The 17565-nt window shown below is 44.6% G+C and overlaps 1 protein-coding gene across 5 annotated transcripts in view; it reads left to right on the top strand.

Moving 5' to 3' along the window:
- The first annotated feature begins 6159 nt into the window (after positions 1-6159).
- The window catches only part of MSMO1 (methylsterol monooxygenase 1), a 53597-nt gene continuing 42191 nt past the window's right edge, over positions 6160-17565 (top strand). For 3 of the 5 annotated variants that reach the window (XR_013624372.1, XM_078783638.1, XM_068126827.2), the window contains exon 1: positions 6164-6320. The gene's annotated coding sequence lies outside the window, so the exon portion shown is untranslated. Of the gene's footprint in view, positions 6325-17565 lie in introns of all 5 variants that reach the window. The other 2 variants (XR_013624371.1, XM_078783641.1) reach the window with 2 other exon arrangements.

Below are 17565 nucleotides of genomic sequence, written 5' to 3'. Positions count from 1 at the left end.
AGCAGTGATACACATTGCACAAGTAGCATATACGGTAGGGTTGAAAATGACAATAGTTGTTATAACAGTTTGTTTGTGTTGGATAGATTGAAATTGTTATTCACTGTCCGAATCGTCCGTCTCGGACCCAGACTCGACTGGATCATCCATAGTTGGGCTGCTTTCCAAAGCCTGAGTTAGTTTTTCTGGGAGTGCTGGGTGAATGTACCTCAATGGAAGACACATGCCTTCCTCGAGATGCCAGCCATGAGATAAAGGAGACGGTGGCGCATCAGGTTTTTCGTAGTTGAGCAACACGTAGGTTTGATAGTTCACTCTCTTGACTTTCAAATCGTGGGATTCTTTGTCTGGTGGAAGCCGCAGTATTGATTTCCTTTTCATTTGTCGCCACTTCCTGGCCCGAGCATCACACAGAGTGGTACTTTGTTTGTCCTTGTATATGTACCGTATGGTGTACAGCGTCATATGATCAAGCACCTGCTGAGGGTGCTGAGGGTGTTTCCCTCAGCTGAGGGTGTAGGTGTTTCCCTACTTCACTGAGGAACGCTCTAGCTTCAGGTGAAGTGGATGATATGTCGAAGATGGTTTTCTTCCCATGTCCAAAGAATGCTGCTGTTGTGTCTGAGCCGCTGTGGACGTGAAGAGGAACTATGATATCTGCTATTTCCTTCGGGCAGAAAGCTGTACAATCTATGAACTGCTTTTTGTACTTCATTGCGAGCACCCCTTCAGTTCTATGAGCAACATACGATGCCAATACAAGCACGTCCGTATCTTCTGCGTCGATGATAACAGGTGTTTCTATTCCAGCTTTACGTATTTGTGAGTAGATGAAGAACATGCATGTGTCTGCTTCTAACTGTTCACACTGGAAGTCTGTAACAGGCAAACCTGTCGATAGATTGACACATGTGGGCCCAACGCAGTAGACAAATTCAGTGTTAGAATAGTTTCGGTACAACACGCTGAACTCGTTTCTGAGAAAGATCTGTAGGTGCTGCTTGTTTGTTGCATTGTGGAAGAAGTCTTGAAATCCTTTGGCAGATGGGAATTTGTCCGACTGCTTGAAAAATACATTCTTGGAGCCATCTGAAAATCCAGAAGTGCTTTTTCGAAGCTTGCGTTCGCTATCCTTGACGGTCAGGGAAACATCATATCTGTCATTGACAAACACAACTTGTGATGCATATTTATGTCTGCTCATAATGACGGCGAACACCTTCGATGCGTAGTCTCCCCAGGTGTAGGAAATTCCATCAGCCTTTTCCCTGTCTTCTACCGATGGCGTAGACAAACGCCATATAAATCCCATGTCCAGGATCGCCGTGTACTTGTCTGGTGTTGGTTCCAACGCATGTAGCTTGAATTTTTCTACCAACTTAGATTTTTGCACTTTTTTCATGGTGCCGTTGATATTGAATATTGGCAGACATTCATCTGTGACTCGGTACGACATTATCTCTGACAAGGTGAAATTTTCGGTGTCATTTTCAGCAAGTGAGACAACTGCTGCCATCGCTCTGTTCTCCATTGCGTCTGACTTCATGATGCGCTCGCCAGTCTTGACTGAAGGTGGGTTGCTGAAGTTCCGTCTCAAATTCCTGTGAATGGTTGCATGGAAAGGTTTGTTGCTGCTGAACATTCTGTCTTCACAGAATGCCTTCAAGCATTTCTCGCCATCGGTGTGGACCGATTCAAAATCTTGAATGAGGTCATCAGAAGCTACCATTCCAGACTGTAGTGACTTCAAGACCTTGTTTTCTTCATTGAAAGGGTCACAGCCGAATTCAGTGATGCAGTTGTTAATATCTTGTACAGCTTGTTCGTCTTCCTTCATGCGAGTGGGAGCATTTTCACTGTGATGTCGTTTTGATTCTGATGTGCTGGCAAGATCATGCAGTGAGGATCGGACTCTATTAACATTGTTAGCATTTCGGGAATGTGACAGCAGCATCTTTTCGTTCTTCAAAATTTTGAGCCAGCCAGCTTTCATCTTTGAACCCTTGTTCATTGTCATCTCGATCCAGAGATCCAATGGCAAACATGAGTAAGGCTTTCCCGACATGGATTGAGCAAATAAGCCATCTCGCATGTATTGTGCTACATCCTCTGGGAGGGATTCCATTTCCAGCCAATACTCAACCAACCACCGTCCATATTTATCGTTGTCATAAATCTGGATCCATGGTAGCATTAAACGTAATGTCGACTTGAATTGTTCCCAGTTCTGGATTCTCAACGCATGCAGATTCATCATCAATATTTCAGTCATCTCCATAAATGTGATCCAGTACTTTGCCATTGAACCACCGGACTCCTCAATTCTATTGAACTCATCTGCCACCAATGAAATAACCTCTTGGTTGGCTTCCAGAAGTGCATAACATTCCTGCCGTTCTTCTGCTGTTGAGGAAGGATTCCGCAGGACAGTCAAGTGAGCTTCAAGTTCATCTGAGATGCTTCCCCCATTCTGTAGTGACTGTTGTATGATTCTTCTCAGCAGAGTTTCATACATCAATCGGAGACATCGTATGCTCCTCTTGTAGTGTTTGCCCCGTAATGCCTGGTCCACAGACCCTTCTGCAATAACATCTGCCGCAACGAGGATGTCAGACAAGCCAGACCCGTGAAAACGCTTATTCATGGCAGAAATGTAAGACATGTGAATATGAAATGGGCCCATAGAAGGCAACACGACACTGAATTTATCAGGGTGTTCGTATCTCATTTGCACTATCAAGGCATACACTGGTTGATCTCCTACCAACTGGATGAAGGGCATGTTCTTTTTGCCTGCTGCATCAACCATCCGGCACATTATTTCGTGCACTACAGATTTTCCAGGAGGATTTGGAAAAGTCAAGAAGTAATACGGCTTGCTTTTGACAACATGCGGCTGAACTGTTGACTGGAAACCTGCAAATCCCCCAACTGTTTGACTGCATGGTGCAGGTGGTGTATGAGTCTCATCTAGACGTGCCATGGCATGAATGAGTCCTCGCTGCCTCTGGACTTTAGTATCTGAAGGAGTAATGTCAACACCTGTTCGCATACTTGGAGCTCCACGCTGGACAGTCTTGTAAGGATGGACTTTATGCTGATCGATGCAAAGATGCTTCATTTCTTTAGACTTGGGAATTGTTAATTCTGGGGCCGATTCCTCTGGAGCATGAACCAAATCAAGTGGCTGGACAAACATAACATTTGTACGGTGTGAAGTGTTCGCGCCAGTTAGCGTGTCCTCAGAAAAGTCATCATTGTCCATTACTGCTGTCCCTGGCATACCCAGTGCAAGCTCCTCTGGACATGCTTTGTTCTGCTCAATATCGTACTTGGCCCAAGCATCATAGAGATGTAGCACGTCTTTGTAGCTGATCCCAATTGAGAATTTTTTCAATAACTCGACAAGTTCCCGGCTTCTGGTTAGTCCGTGTATCATAACAGACAACCTTGTTCCAAATGAAGTTCGTTTGCCTGTCATATATGAAGAGAGCAAGGCAGTCAAAGCGATAACTGCAGAGTCGTCATCCTCCATATCAAGGTCACGCTGAGGTTTTGAAGACTTTAGACGGGAAATGAGCTGTTTCAGTAGGCTGCTTGTTTCGTCCTCTGAGTAAATCGTCAATGTGAGGTGGCCAGATCATTGGCGATACTTTTGCTGCTTCAGCTCTAATTCGTTGCGCTACAATTGAGACGAGTTGGTCATCAGTTGCACCTAGGCAATTTACAGCAGCTTCTATGTATGTTCCACCAGCTGACGTGTCAAAAACCATTGAGCTCTTGTTTTTTGTAACTCTTTCGTGGAAACCAATTTGGTCGCTGAATTCCGTTTGGAGCATAGATTTTATTGTGCTAGACTTCACAGTGTTCACAGTCATGCCAAAGTTCACCAGCATTTGCGTGTAGTCTTGTAGAAGGCTCTGTAGTGTTCGGAGTTCATGTCTTTCAAAAATTACAGTGCGCACATGTTTGAAAAACATTTGACGTACTTCTGCCAGTCGTACATTGTGCATGTGCAAATGTTGATCATTATAATCATGGACTTTGATGTATTTCGTCCAACATGACCGATGGTAGCGGATCTCTGTGGCAAATGGATCTGACGTGGAATCAATCAGTGTCAAAATGCGATCCCGCATATTCTCGTCGTCCAGATGGACTGTGTGACCTTTGAAGACATGCCATGCATCCATTTGTTGCATGATGTGCCACTTGTCCCGTCCAGGGTGTTTCAGGTCTTCTCCCTTCATACACCAAATACACAAATGTTTGTCTTGTATAATACCGGTTTGTGATCGTGATTGTCTCTGAGCGCAAGATGGTCCAGGTGCTTCGTCAGCTACATCATCGCTGCGAGAGATTTCTGTTTCAAAACATTTCTTTTGTCGCTTTAGTGCCTGCTCCAATTTATAGTTACTGGCCAGTTGAACTTTACACAGTTTGTGGAAATATATTCCAGCTGGTCCATTGTGCCATGGCACTGCATCAAAGACTTGACCGTATTTGTCCAATCCTCTCCATCGTTCTGCTTGTTGTTGGAGATGCTGCCAGGCTTCTGGGCTTAAGCTACTCTTTTCCTCATCACAATGCTTATGACAGAGGATACACTCACTGGAGCTTGATAGTCCTGGAGGCTGGTCCTCATCTTCACTCTTTCTCTTCTTTCCTTGAATGGGTGGTGTCGCCATGGTATACTCTGCAATGAAAAATAAAACCTATTACTTACTGTACATACCGTACATCAGACAGCATGATATGAATGATGTTAATACTTAACTGAACTTAAATATTGAACAGGACAGATCTTTATCTCTTAAAGAAAGGGACTTAACTAATATTTTAACTATTATTAGTTGAATATACTTAACTGTAATGCCTTGATCCATTGTCCACCCTGGTACTCCCTGGAAATTAATACTAACAACTACCTGTGAACAAATACCTGTGAAACTTAATCAAACCATCTTGTAGATAAGGCAGCAATCTTGGTTCGTTACCTGCTCAAAAAGTCATTCATAGTAACAATAAGGTTATAAATGAAAACACTAGTCATGTAAAACTGTATTTAGACGCCAGCGATGAATCTATGGTATGCACAATTATGAACATATACAATACATGGTTTTTTGCAGCGGCCATCTTGGATTTTGGTCAACATTAATCATTTAATATCATTTTAAGTCACAATATCACTTGACTGATGTAAGATGCAAGATCTGGGCCCAGAAAAACCCACATATGGACACCCAATATGTATAATGTAGCATTCACGTAGGCGGAAATATGCCTGATTTCGCGGTTTTGGCGGACATCTTGGATTTTGTCCTCTGGCCGAGTTAGCCCGCATTTTAAAAAAAGATACCCAAGCTTATTTTTTTATATATATTTTTATCTTTCAAAATCAACCTTCAAACCTTGATCACGGGAAAATGGTCACGAACTCTATTGGGAGCTCCCCTACTATGAGGGCGTGGCTGTGTCGCTGATGCACCGCCCCTTTCTGGCTATGGCTGTAATTTGTTCATGGGGCTGGCGATAACTCGCCTACTCTTAATGAAGGACATTGTGGGGTCTTTAACTTCCCCCGATTAATACCGGCAGACGGGACGTCGGTTTAACGTTCATCCGAGGGATGGCACACGTATTGATGAAACATTCTGCCTGTGAATCACCAGGATTGCAGTTTATGGTTGGGCCAGCCGGCCAGGATTCGAATCTAGGCTGGACTGCTTAGAGGCGAGCGTGCGTGCCTCGAGACCAGCCGGCTTAATCGTTAAAAAAAAATGCTGTCGACCTGCTTTTACAAATCGGTCACATCCCCATTTTCAACAAATACGTCAATTTAAATATCTGTTTCTGTGACGATGAAAACATTTTGTGCGCAAATGAAATGCGACGACATGCATATTGATCCGCTACGATACCTAATAGTGTATCAAATTGGTATCGGAAGGATTGCGAGGCGTCGACGGGGCTCACGTCGCCGTCATCAGTAAGAGCTCCGTGATTGGCTGCTCGTGGATGGAGCGCTGAGCGTGGGGCGATTGTCCGGACCAATCGGAATTGCGGAAGCAAAGCCAACCAATCGGCAGCGCCTTTAAAGTGCGCGTGGGACAAATGGGCGCGCGGGACCCTCATGAGGCGAGTGTGTTTGAAGTCGGGGGGGGAGGGAGCTGTGACGTCATGTGGGATTGAAGTTTTATTCGCAGCGCGCGCGCCGAGTGGGTTCATTTTGTGAGGTAAAAGTGAATTTCTTTGATTGCGACTGTGGAAAGTTCGTATCGACGGAGACAAGGCAGCGCCGTGATCACGTGTAACTGGTTTGTATGTTTTATATCTTGTGTTATCTCGTTCATCAAACAATCCTGGAATTATAATGCAAGTTTATCAATTGTACTACTGACGATGATTGTATTAAAGGTAAAGGTGCACGGTCCAATTTTAACTGCATATATGATTTTAATGTGATTTATTTATTTCAATTCGTGTCGAGTTTAATTTCGTTAAAAATTATGATTTTATTTTATTTTATTTTTTTTAAATTTTTTTCTAAAAAGCTTTTCCTGTAAAGGTTTGGGATGTTGTGTTTAAAAAGCTTTGGGATTGCTCTCTCCGCCGAAACTACACACACGACTTTGATGCAACTTTGCTACAAGCTTAATGTATGATGCCCAACGAAGGTGTATTGACCACATCAAAATCTGAGCACATTAAAGTAGTTTACAGGGGAAGGAAGGGTTGACCCCACAAAACAGGTATTTGCTCTCTTCTCCGAAACTACACAACTTCAATGAAATTTTACCACAATCTTAATCACTCACGATGTACCAAAGTTTGTCTATGCTCTATGGCATAAAACAAAAAAAAATCAGTGTCTAGGAATGTGCGGGAGGTTTGAGTGATTGTTGCTCCTGATCCACGTGAGCTTCATGACCCACGGTCCTATATTTATATCTTTACGCACGCCATAATTCACTCTTTGCACCACTGAATTTGTCACCTGCTTAGACGTCTTATCACCTTGTGGAGTCACCTGTGCGAAATAGGCTACGACTGCAGCACGTAATTCTTGAATCGTTCTTGAATTTGTCGATACTTTCTGCTTGATGAAGCCCCACAAAGAGTTGTCTGGAGTCGTTCTATATGGGCTACGTAATGACCACTGTATAGGAGCTCGTGATTTTGGGGATCCATGTCGATTCGATTGTTGAGGGAATGTTTAATTGAGATAGTCCTGAACATGCATGGCAAAATACGCAGGTGCACCAGCTTGTTGAAAGCAGACACTTTCAGCTACTCCCGCATTACCAAGTTGTGGTATCGGCGACTTTCTTGACATGTGCTCGTAAGCTACGTCAAATAAATGACGGTCCATCAAAAATAAGGAGCAAATAAATGTCTTGAGGTTGTTCCTGCCCATATCATGTGATGTTGCTGCAATTACGATATGGATTTTTCTTAGACCAGAACCCTACATTTTGTGCCCATCACAGCAAGATAAAGATGATGGTGGGGGAGGGAGGTGCGAGAGATTTAGCAGTGGTAAAGCTACCTTCTGGGACACCCTGTCCAACAATGAGGAGGATGAAGAGGGTGAAACTGCCCACGATCGGTGTGACTGATGAGGGATTATTGAATCTTGGTACCCTGTTAGTGTTTTAGTGGTACTCTGTGGGTTAGTGTTAGCACCCAGGATGGAGTACTCTGGAATCTTGCTAGAAAATGACTGATCATTTAATTACGTATTTACTTGTTGTTTCATTCTGTTGTGATTATGTCCCTCCACTGGTTAAAAACCAATGAGGTATTTCTAAAATGTTGTTTTGATCAATTTGGGACTTGAAAAAACGGAAGGAAGCAGAAAATATATATATATATATATTGTCGCGTTCCTGGTGAATTAAATCTTTCCCAGAAACGAATAGCTGAGCAAGCTTTAACTCCCACTGATCAAATGCGGACTTGATATACACGGGGGAAGAAAGGGGAGTGAAGGGATGAAGGGACTTGTGGTCCGCCGGCAGTTCCCAAACCTGGAAAAAAATAACTCGCACAAAAACGGATTTTAAAATGTACAAAAATAACAGGTTTATTAAACAGAATGCCGGTAATACAAAATTAAATGCGTGATAATAAATAATGTTCCTAAACGTGACGTCACCGCAAGCAGATACAAAACACAGACGAAAGGGAAAGATAGCTAGAAAATAAAAACGTGTGGTTTATCGTGCACTTTGCTCTGATCAGCTCGGAGGAGGGGTGGGGGGGTTGGTCTCATCAGGAATTGCCAAGGCCCCGGAGGTCCGTGCGCAGTCAGGACCAGGCGGTGTTCCTGACGGAAAGGTCGCAATCCGCTCGTCCACATGCCGCCTCTCCCGTCAACTGCAGCTCTCAATCCCAGATGCCAGATAAACAGGGGGGGGGGGGGGGGTGAGGAGACTATGCCAGCACTCAACCGCTTGCACCGAGGTCCATAATGAAGACGAGGGGGGAGAATCGGCAGCGCACAACCGTCTCTCTCCACATCCAGCACGAAAAGGCACAAGAGAATCAGGAGAACAAGAAGAAAGATGCTGGTTCGAGCGTTCTTTTTACGTCCCGCTCTGACGTCATCGGTGCTTCTCCAATCAGCGCAGGCTAACACCACAGGCTCAGTTCTCCACCAATCAGCACGCAGTCCGCTTTCTGACGTCATCGGTCGTGCTCCACCAATCAGCGTGATGCTTCCTACTCACCCTTCTCTTCACCAATCGGCGAGTTGCTTCTTGCTCCTTTTCTTCACCAATCACGGCTCCTCGGGGCGTGTCTTCTCTTCACCTTCTCTTCACCAATCGGCGAGTTGCTTCTTGCTCCTCCTTTTCTTCACCAATCACGGCTCCTCGGGGCGTGTCTTCGGCCTGCTCGACCTTTGTGGTGATGTAGCTGGTTGCCGTCCCATCGGCAGTGCTCAGAACTGGCCTCCGGTTGGTTTTTATTGTTATTTAGTGTAGTTAATGGGCATTTCCTGCGCTATGTTCTAATGCGGTGCTATAAGAGACAAAGGGTAAGACATACAGGGAATTAACATAATCCCTGAGCTAGTTAACATGCCCCGCCCCCTCGTGATGGGGACAAATATACAATTTTATCCGACATCTGGGCTACACAAGTACTTATTACATCAAGGTCTCTACATGACAATCGGAGCATGCTACCTATACAAATCTACCACCCACAAACGTAACAATGTTGTTGGGGTTGTGTGGTCTTCGATGACTGTCACACTGCCTGACAGCTATGGGATGAAAAGGTCTTCGCGTCCGTGGCACGAATTGGCGTCTCCCAATGGCGGAATGACTGACAGAATCGCTGAGCGAAGCTCGTCAACGTTCTGCATTCGAGGCACGTGTGCATCGTCCCAATTTGCCCATCTAATAATTTAGTCAGCCAATTATATCTAAGCACTATGAAGACCGTTCCCAATAACTACACACGTTTTCATCAAAACGGGTTTTTTAGGAGAGAAAATGGGGGGGATCTACCTAAAGTCTGTATTGAAGAGTAGGGCATGGCCAAGTTGAAGTTCATTTTTAAATTTGAGTTTATATTACACTCATTACAACATATGTTATACAATGTAAAGTCAAAAACGTATTCAGAAGTTCCATGCAAAAAAATAAATAAATACAGATTCATCAGGAAAACATGATTATTCTGCTTTCATTTTACACAGACTGGTAGAATATACAAATTTAAGGTTAAAATTACAAAATTTCCCCACCATGGGAAGAGGGAACACCCCCTCCAAATCCCACCACCCCAGTCGGTCACTCTGCTCCCTCACTCCACGGGTCTTTCCACCCTATCGCTTTTTCTTCTCAACATTAGCAACTATATGAATGATCGTTTTAAGGCCATTTTCCCCGCTAGAGCGGGGGTTAGCCTTGTGGGCCCCCCCATGACAATCATGGTTCCCTTTTTGAGGCAATGTTTTTATGGCCGGATGCCCTTCCTGACGCCAACCCTTAGTTGCCTCTTACGATGCGCAGGGATACGGTGTACCAATTCTAAATTGGGGTGCACACAGGGATCATTCATCCCAGTAAACTGGTACTCAATTTGCTGACATCAGAAGGATGACAGGCTGAGTCACCCCCCCTGGTGTTAATTGAGCGATCGACCGGGATTCAAACTCAGGATCCTGGGATCCCAAGCCAGCACCCTAACCGCTAAGCCAACACCAGGCTAACATTAGCAACTATGAAATAAATAAATAAATTGTATGAAACTTGCCCCCGGAAGCATGATAGCTTGGCAAATATACCTTTTGTCTTTCACTCGGGGGCGTAAGGGGGTTGGTGGGGTGCGGGGGGAGGAGGGGTGGAGCGCCAGCAGGAGTCTGTCGAGTCACAGAACCTATCTGCGCAGCACTGCTCATTGGCACAGTGTGGATCCATCCTCAGCCCGCTTGGCCATTAGGGTCCTTTCCAGGAAAGTATCCTTTTGGTGCCAGTCTCGTCATGTGACAGTGACCTCTTCTCTCTAGAACACCAGTGGCAGCGCACCGAAGACACGAATGCAGATTGCAAAGACTACACGACATGTACCGACACTGGCCTCAGCACGCAACGACACCAACATTTTCATGATCTGCATGGAGCTCATAGAAGTAGCTGTGGTGCAAGTTCAATGGCCAATGCAGCGAGATAGATGTCCTTGGTCAGTTTTTGGTGGCTTTATGCTCACCCTGCAATTGAGTCGTGGGTTGCATTTATTGGTGGGGAGGAAATTCCATATCATGACAGATAAATGATGGGGACGATTCAAGAATGTAGGGAGCATGGAGAGGTAGTTGTGCCAATGACCTAAAGCTCTCTCTAACCACTGCCTGACTGATATTAATGTTTGGTACCTTCTGGGTATTGTAGAAAGTTGAAATTTGGTGTGCCGACAGACACTGCGAAGCCAGTACACCAGGGGAAAAACACAGAACCGTCAGAAAGCATCTGTAAATGAAGGTTTACATAAAAAAAAAACTCGTAAATGCATATGTAAAAAAAAAAACCTCAATCAATATCTAGCATTTTAAAATTGGAATTTCTATAAATGTAAACTGAAATAAACATGCCAATAATGTCTGTAAATGAAAATTTGCATAAAAAACTAAACGCGTCCCTAAAAATAAATAAATACTTCAATTGATATTGTCGTGTTCCTGGCAATTAAAATCTTTACCAGGAAACGGATTAGCCGAGCGAGCTTTAACTCCAAAGGCGTTCAGTTCAAATATGGCAGAGTTCATGCACACGAGGAGGGAGGAGGATAAGGATGAGGGTGCTGAAAATCACTTACCTCACGGATCCCGCCAGCAGTCTCTTCAAACCTGTGGAAATTAACTCAAACCGGGGCGGATTTAAAATGTACAAAAAATAAACTGGTTTATTTAACGGAACCCGATAACAAGGAAACGCGAAAGTTAAATAAATGTCCTAAAATGGAGCGCTCCCACACCAGACTTATAACACACCCGAGGGGAGAATTTAAATGTGTGTGTGTGTGTGTGTGTGTGTGTGTGTGTGTGTGTGTGTGTGTGTGTGTGTGTGTGTGTGTGTGTGTGTGTGTGTGTGTGTGTGTGTGTGTGTGTGTGTGTGTGTGTGTGTGTGTGTGTGTGTGTGTGTGTTTAGCTCAACCACTCGGGGTCTCGTCGGCTCATCCGGTCTGTTGGCGAGAAGTAGGCTTCGCTCCGCCTCGTTTGCGCGCTGCCAGGCCCCCGTGTGCTCGCGGCACGTCCGCAGGTCGCGTGAGTGATTGAACGATCCGCAGCTCCCGTCGTTCCGACCACAGGTCACATCCTGCACACCGTCGCTCGCCAATGTCCGGAACCAAGAGGAGAGAGTCGATGGCAGAGGAATGCGTGAGGGTCAAGCGCGAGAGAAGGCAAGTAGAAGAACGACATCCGGGCGCGAAGGGATCCAAAAATGAGAGAGGCAAAATGCCGGCCAGCCGTGGTTTTTATGTCCTGTCTCCTGATGTCATCGGTCCTCCCTTCCAATCAGTCTATTGCCTCTCGACCTCAAGAATGTATTTCCAACGTCAGTCCTTCACCATTGGCTGAGCGCTTTGCGCTCTCCTCCTCATGTCATCGGTCAGTGGCCAATCAGTCCGTCGCTTCCTTCCACCTATCAGCGGGTCGCTTCTTGCCTCTGGGCTTCAGCTGCGTGAAGATTGGCCCTCCCTACCATTGGTGTGATCTCCCCATCAAACCCCTCGACCAATCCGTCGCGAGGTGGGCATGGCCTCAGCCGGCCTGAACAATGTTTTATCGCCATGTTGGCGCAATGCGTGGGCGCTTCCTGCCTGCACTTCCGGTGAGTTTTATTGTGGGGGGAATTTTATTAGTATGTGTGGTGCTATAAGGCCTGCCTTGTGTCTATTGGTGTAGTGCCATAAGGGGACAAAGGATAAGTCACAAGGTCTCACGAACAGGGGAATTAACAAAATTCCTACTCTAGTTAACACAAGACCATCCTCATATGACCACAAATATACAAGTTTAATCCAACATCTGGGCTAAACAGGTCCTCTAACTTATGTACATCAAAATGGTTCTTTCGACCCCCGATCATCGGAGCATCTACCTGTACAGATCTACCTGAATCTATATATCACTGTACCCCAAAATTCATAACAATATTTAGCTTTTGAAAATTGTAATTTCTATGACTAAACTGTGAAATAAAAATCTCAATGAAAATTGACTTTAAAAAAGCTTCCGTTAAATAAATAAACAAGAAGACGTCATGCGGCGCACGATACTTGCAAAATACACCCCCCCCCCCCCTCCTCAAGAAAAAAAAATTCCATTGATACAGCAATTTGTCCATTTGATCAGGATTAAAATTGACAATCTTGATCAAAGCTCGGGTCAATAGGAAGAAAAGTGACGATTTTTCAGATAAAAAATGTTGATTTTGGAAGGTTGACCTTTGACCTTTTGACCTAAAAAATAGTATCTTTCCCAATTTAGTGACTCGATATGCAAATGCTGTTAAATTTTCAAGTCAATCGGTTGAGAATTGATGGCTTTTTAGATGAAAATTGATGAGTTTTAAAATTTGACCTTGAGTTGACCCTTGACCTTTTGACCTCAAATAGTATGCTTCCCAATTTAGTGACTTGATATACAAATGCTATTCAATTTTCAAGTCAATCGGATTTAAAATGGCGATTTTAGAAACGTGACCTCCAGATGACCTTTGACCTTTGACCTCGATCAATAGGCTTCTCAATTGGGACGACTTATACAACTTGGTGAAGTTTCGTGACGATCGGTTTAGAATTGTGACCTGTAGGCCACAGACAGACAGACAGACAGACAGACAGACAGACAGACAGACAGACAGAACCCCAAACGGAACCGACCAATATACGTGAAAAATCTTCGATTTTGCAAGTAATAAAATTTGATATCTAGCAGCAGGTCAGTGATGCTTCTGATCAGTGATCAGTGATGGTCAGTGATCATAAAGCTTCTATTCATCATGTATGTACGTATGAAGCAGTTTCTTATTGTTTACACGACGTGTAAGCATAAGCCACCAGTATTATATGTATATATATATATATATATATATATATATATATATATATATATATATATATATATATACGTATATATATATATATATATATATATATATATATATATATTGTTGTGGATATGAGAATGGTTTTTTTAATTTTATTGTTGTGGTAAAATGTTGTTGTAAAAGGTTGTTGTAAAATATCACCCCTCCTCCCTCCGTTTGTGGTTGTATAAATGTCAAAGGGCGTTCCCGTAGTTAGTCCATAAAACATACATGCAGGACACGATATATCTTTTTTGACAGTTATATCCTTATTATGTGTATTAGCGTAAGGCTGTGTCTTCCATTAATTGAAATACTCCATTGCACCAGTGAAAGAGAATAGATCCCCTTTCCTTCCCATCCCCAAAATCTCCATTTCATATTACATCCCCTCTCGTCATTGCCGAGCCTCGATTGCCCATATTACCTCCCCTCCAATAACCGCCATTGACCACGAGGCTCGAGTCGGGGAAGAAAGGCGTGTCTCCACCTCGTCATAGAGGGGAGGAGTGAGCCAGCCCCACTCGACCAACCATGAGCCAGGGGTTTGGCTAGAGAGGGCGGAGGAAGAGCGATCGGGGAGGTTCGCAAAGGTTGAGGGGTGGGGGCCTATATAACCCAAGGCAGGGCGTGTCCAGGAGGAGATGCGTTTTTACAGAGGAGAGCAGAAGACAGAAAGGCCAGAGAGTTGGTCACAAGGAGTTGGTCTGAGTCGGTTGCCAGAGGAGGGTCAGTGGTTGCGTTGGTTGCGGTGGTAAGGAGTCGGTGGTCAGTTGGTTGCGGTGAGGAGTCGGTGGTGAGGAGTGAGTGAATGAAGAAAGAGTTGAGGGTTTGGACCAGACGAGTGGGACAAGGCCTGGCAAAGCACGCGACGTACACGGCAGCCAAAACAGCAGCCAAAACAGCAGCGTGGGGCCTGGCCTGAACGGCGGCTGCTGGGCGTGCCGGTTGTGCTGCGGGACCCCCTTGGACCTCCCTCTCCCTCCAGCCATCCATTCCTGCCATTCCTGCCATTCCTGCAATTCCCCGCGTGAGTCAGTGTCTTTTGTTTGTTCTGTCCTGGGAATAAGTTAAGTCTGTAGATAAGCTAGTATTTGCACTGTGTGACCTGCGTCTTATGTGTTGTAAATAAAACTTGATTGCTCCTTTTTGCTTGTGTGTGTAAATAATAAACCCCATTACTCGTCTGTACGTCTTCTCGTTTTATTCCTTTTTCCTCTTTGCATTCGTCGCCTTTGTCTTTTCCCTATTGACTAGCTGTGGTGCGACCCGGCCAACGTTTGGGTGGAATCGGGTGAGTCGGGGATCCTGTTAGGTCGCGGTTAAATACCAAACCGCTCGGTAACTAACATCTTAAACCGCGATCTGTAACAATATATATATATATATATATATATATATATATATATATATATATATATATATATATATATATATATATATATATATATATATATATATATATATATATATATATATATATATCACACACACACACACACACACACACACACACACACACACACACACACACACACACACACACACACACACACACACACACACACAGACTTGGCATTTAATATGGAATATTTTTTTTTCCTTGACTTGGGTTTACTTTCTTAACTCAGTATATCAATCTGGTGAGTTTCTTTTACACTTTGGCGATTTATTTGTTAAAAGAACCACGTCACTGGTTGTCTGTCGCAGCAAGAAGTCAACAACAGGATTATATCACAGGTGGCGTGGCAAAATGTACGGACAGGTGCATTTGATGAGTGGCTTCACAGTCGGGTATACAAGGGTTGTTGCGTTCTGTATTAGTGGAAAACAACTGCTGCACGTCTCCAAAAGTTATTGCCGCTTCCTCTGGAGATGGTCCGTCAACTCGACAATGCTGTTTGTCATGGAGTGGTGGCTTTACGAAATTACGGCATGAAACAGCGTGCTATTGCTCAGCAGTATGGCATCACTCAAGGTCAGGTGTCAAAGATCCTGAAACGAAATGCTCAGAGGGGTGTCCCTACTCCAATACCGAGGCGAGGACGTCCCCGCAGAACCACAAGGAGGGATGATCGCCAGCTGCACCGGTTCGTCCGCAATGGCCGTACCAAGTCAGCTAATCGGCTTAGGGCTGAGTGGCAGCAACTGACAAATGTGCCTGTATCCAGAAGGCGAGTCAACCAACGACTGGTTCAAGCAGGCTATCGTGCCAGGCGTTCCCTGAGAAAGCCACGCCTGACCAGACAACACCGCCAGCGCCGATTGCAGTGGGCCAGAGAGCACCGTCAATGGCAGCCAGGACACTGGAATCACGTGATCTTCAGTGACGTGTCTAGATTTCTGGTCTATCGTCAAGATGGCTGCGTCCGAGTGTGCAGACAAGTGCATGAAGCCTACAACAAAGATTGTATAGTGCCAAGAGTCAAAGCTGGAGGTGGTGGGGTGACCGTTTGGGATGCTATTCATGCAGGGGGCAAAACTGACCTGGTTGTTCTGAATGGAAACCTGAACCAGTTCAAGTACAGGGCCATTCTGGAAGAAATATTGCTTCCATTTGCTCGTGCAGCCTTTCGAGGAAACTTTGTCTTCCAAGATGACAATGCACGGCCTCATCGTGCTCGCATGATCCAACACTTTCTTGCTGACCATGGTGTAGAGCATATGGAGTGGTCTGCCATGTCTCCGGATATGAATCCGATAGAGAACTTGCGGGCAGAATTAACGCGTCAAATCGAACACTTGGACCAGCAGCTGACCTCTGTGCGTGAATTGCAGCAGGCTATTGTCACTGCATGGCAAGTGATTCCTGTCCAACCCTTGGCAAATCTCGTGAACAGCATGCCTCAACGTGTACGTGCTCTCCTGAATGCTCGTGGGGGTTACACGAAGTACTGAACTGTAATTTTACTGTCCGTAATCCCAGTCGTAATTTAACTTTAGTTTTTGCTAAAAAAAATTGGCTAATGTGCAAAATAAAGAGATACTTCTGGAAAACGTACAGAAATTTAACACAGTACTGTCCATGAATTGAGGTCGATATCAGTTTACATCACTTTCAAGGATCAATTTATTTGTTTCGAAATGTCAAATGTGGTTTTTGTTTCTTTTAAAGGTCACATTAACAAAATCTCGAATAATTTCAACATAATTCCAATGAACTTTTGGTTCTAAGACATCTTGAAAAGTAAGTTCACCCCCCAAACAAAAAAAATTCCATATTAAATGCCAAGTCTGTATATATTGGTTTCTGTAATCTGGTTCGCCAACCTTATGAGCGAACGTCATGACGTCATCGCCATGCATGTCTGCCTTGCCTGCAGAGCTCCAGGGGAGCCATCTAGCAGTGCATCATAAAAAACACAACAACAACAAAAAACACCTTTAGAGGCCATTTTTCCCCGCGACGCGGGGGTTGGCCTTTTTCGTGCACCGTGGTTGTTTTTGTTGGTCCCCTTTTTGAAGCAATGTTTTACGGCCGGATGCCCTTCCTGCCGCCAACCCTGTTTGTTGCCTTTTACGACAAACAGGCAATTACCAGTGAACTGGTACTCAATGAGCTGACCTCGGAAGGATGACAGGCTGAGTCAACCCCCCTGGCGTTAATTCAGCGATCGACCGGGATTCGATTTGATTCGCACTTTGCAGTGCGTCATTATGGATTATAAATTCAGATACGTCATGACGTTCGCTCATAAGGTTGGAGAACCAGATTACAGATACCAATTAGTAACTCCCAACCGCATCCAGGTCAACTCCATATGATGAGTGGATACCAGAGATAATGTTGCCATGTGGCAGGCAGTGCTTATTATCGCTTCCAGTAAGGTGCAGCAGCAGCTGTATGGGACACCTTACCCGGCGGTTCCCCACTAATGATATGAAGGTCGCATAATGACTGATATTTAAACCGAAAGGTTTTCAGAGTTACAAGTGCATGGAAGGCTCACTGTGTTGT

This window comes from Myxine glutinosa, chromosome 1, assembly GCF_964187855.1.
Source record: "Myxine glutinosa chromosome 1, kmMyxGlut1.1, whole genome shotgun sequence".
NCBI lineage: Eukaryota > Metazoa > Chordata > Myxini > Myxiniformes > Myxinidae > Myxine > Myxine glutinosa.
Note: the sequence above shows the minus strand (reverse complement) of the source record. Positions and strands in the feature narration are given on the sequence as shown.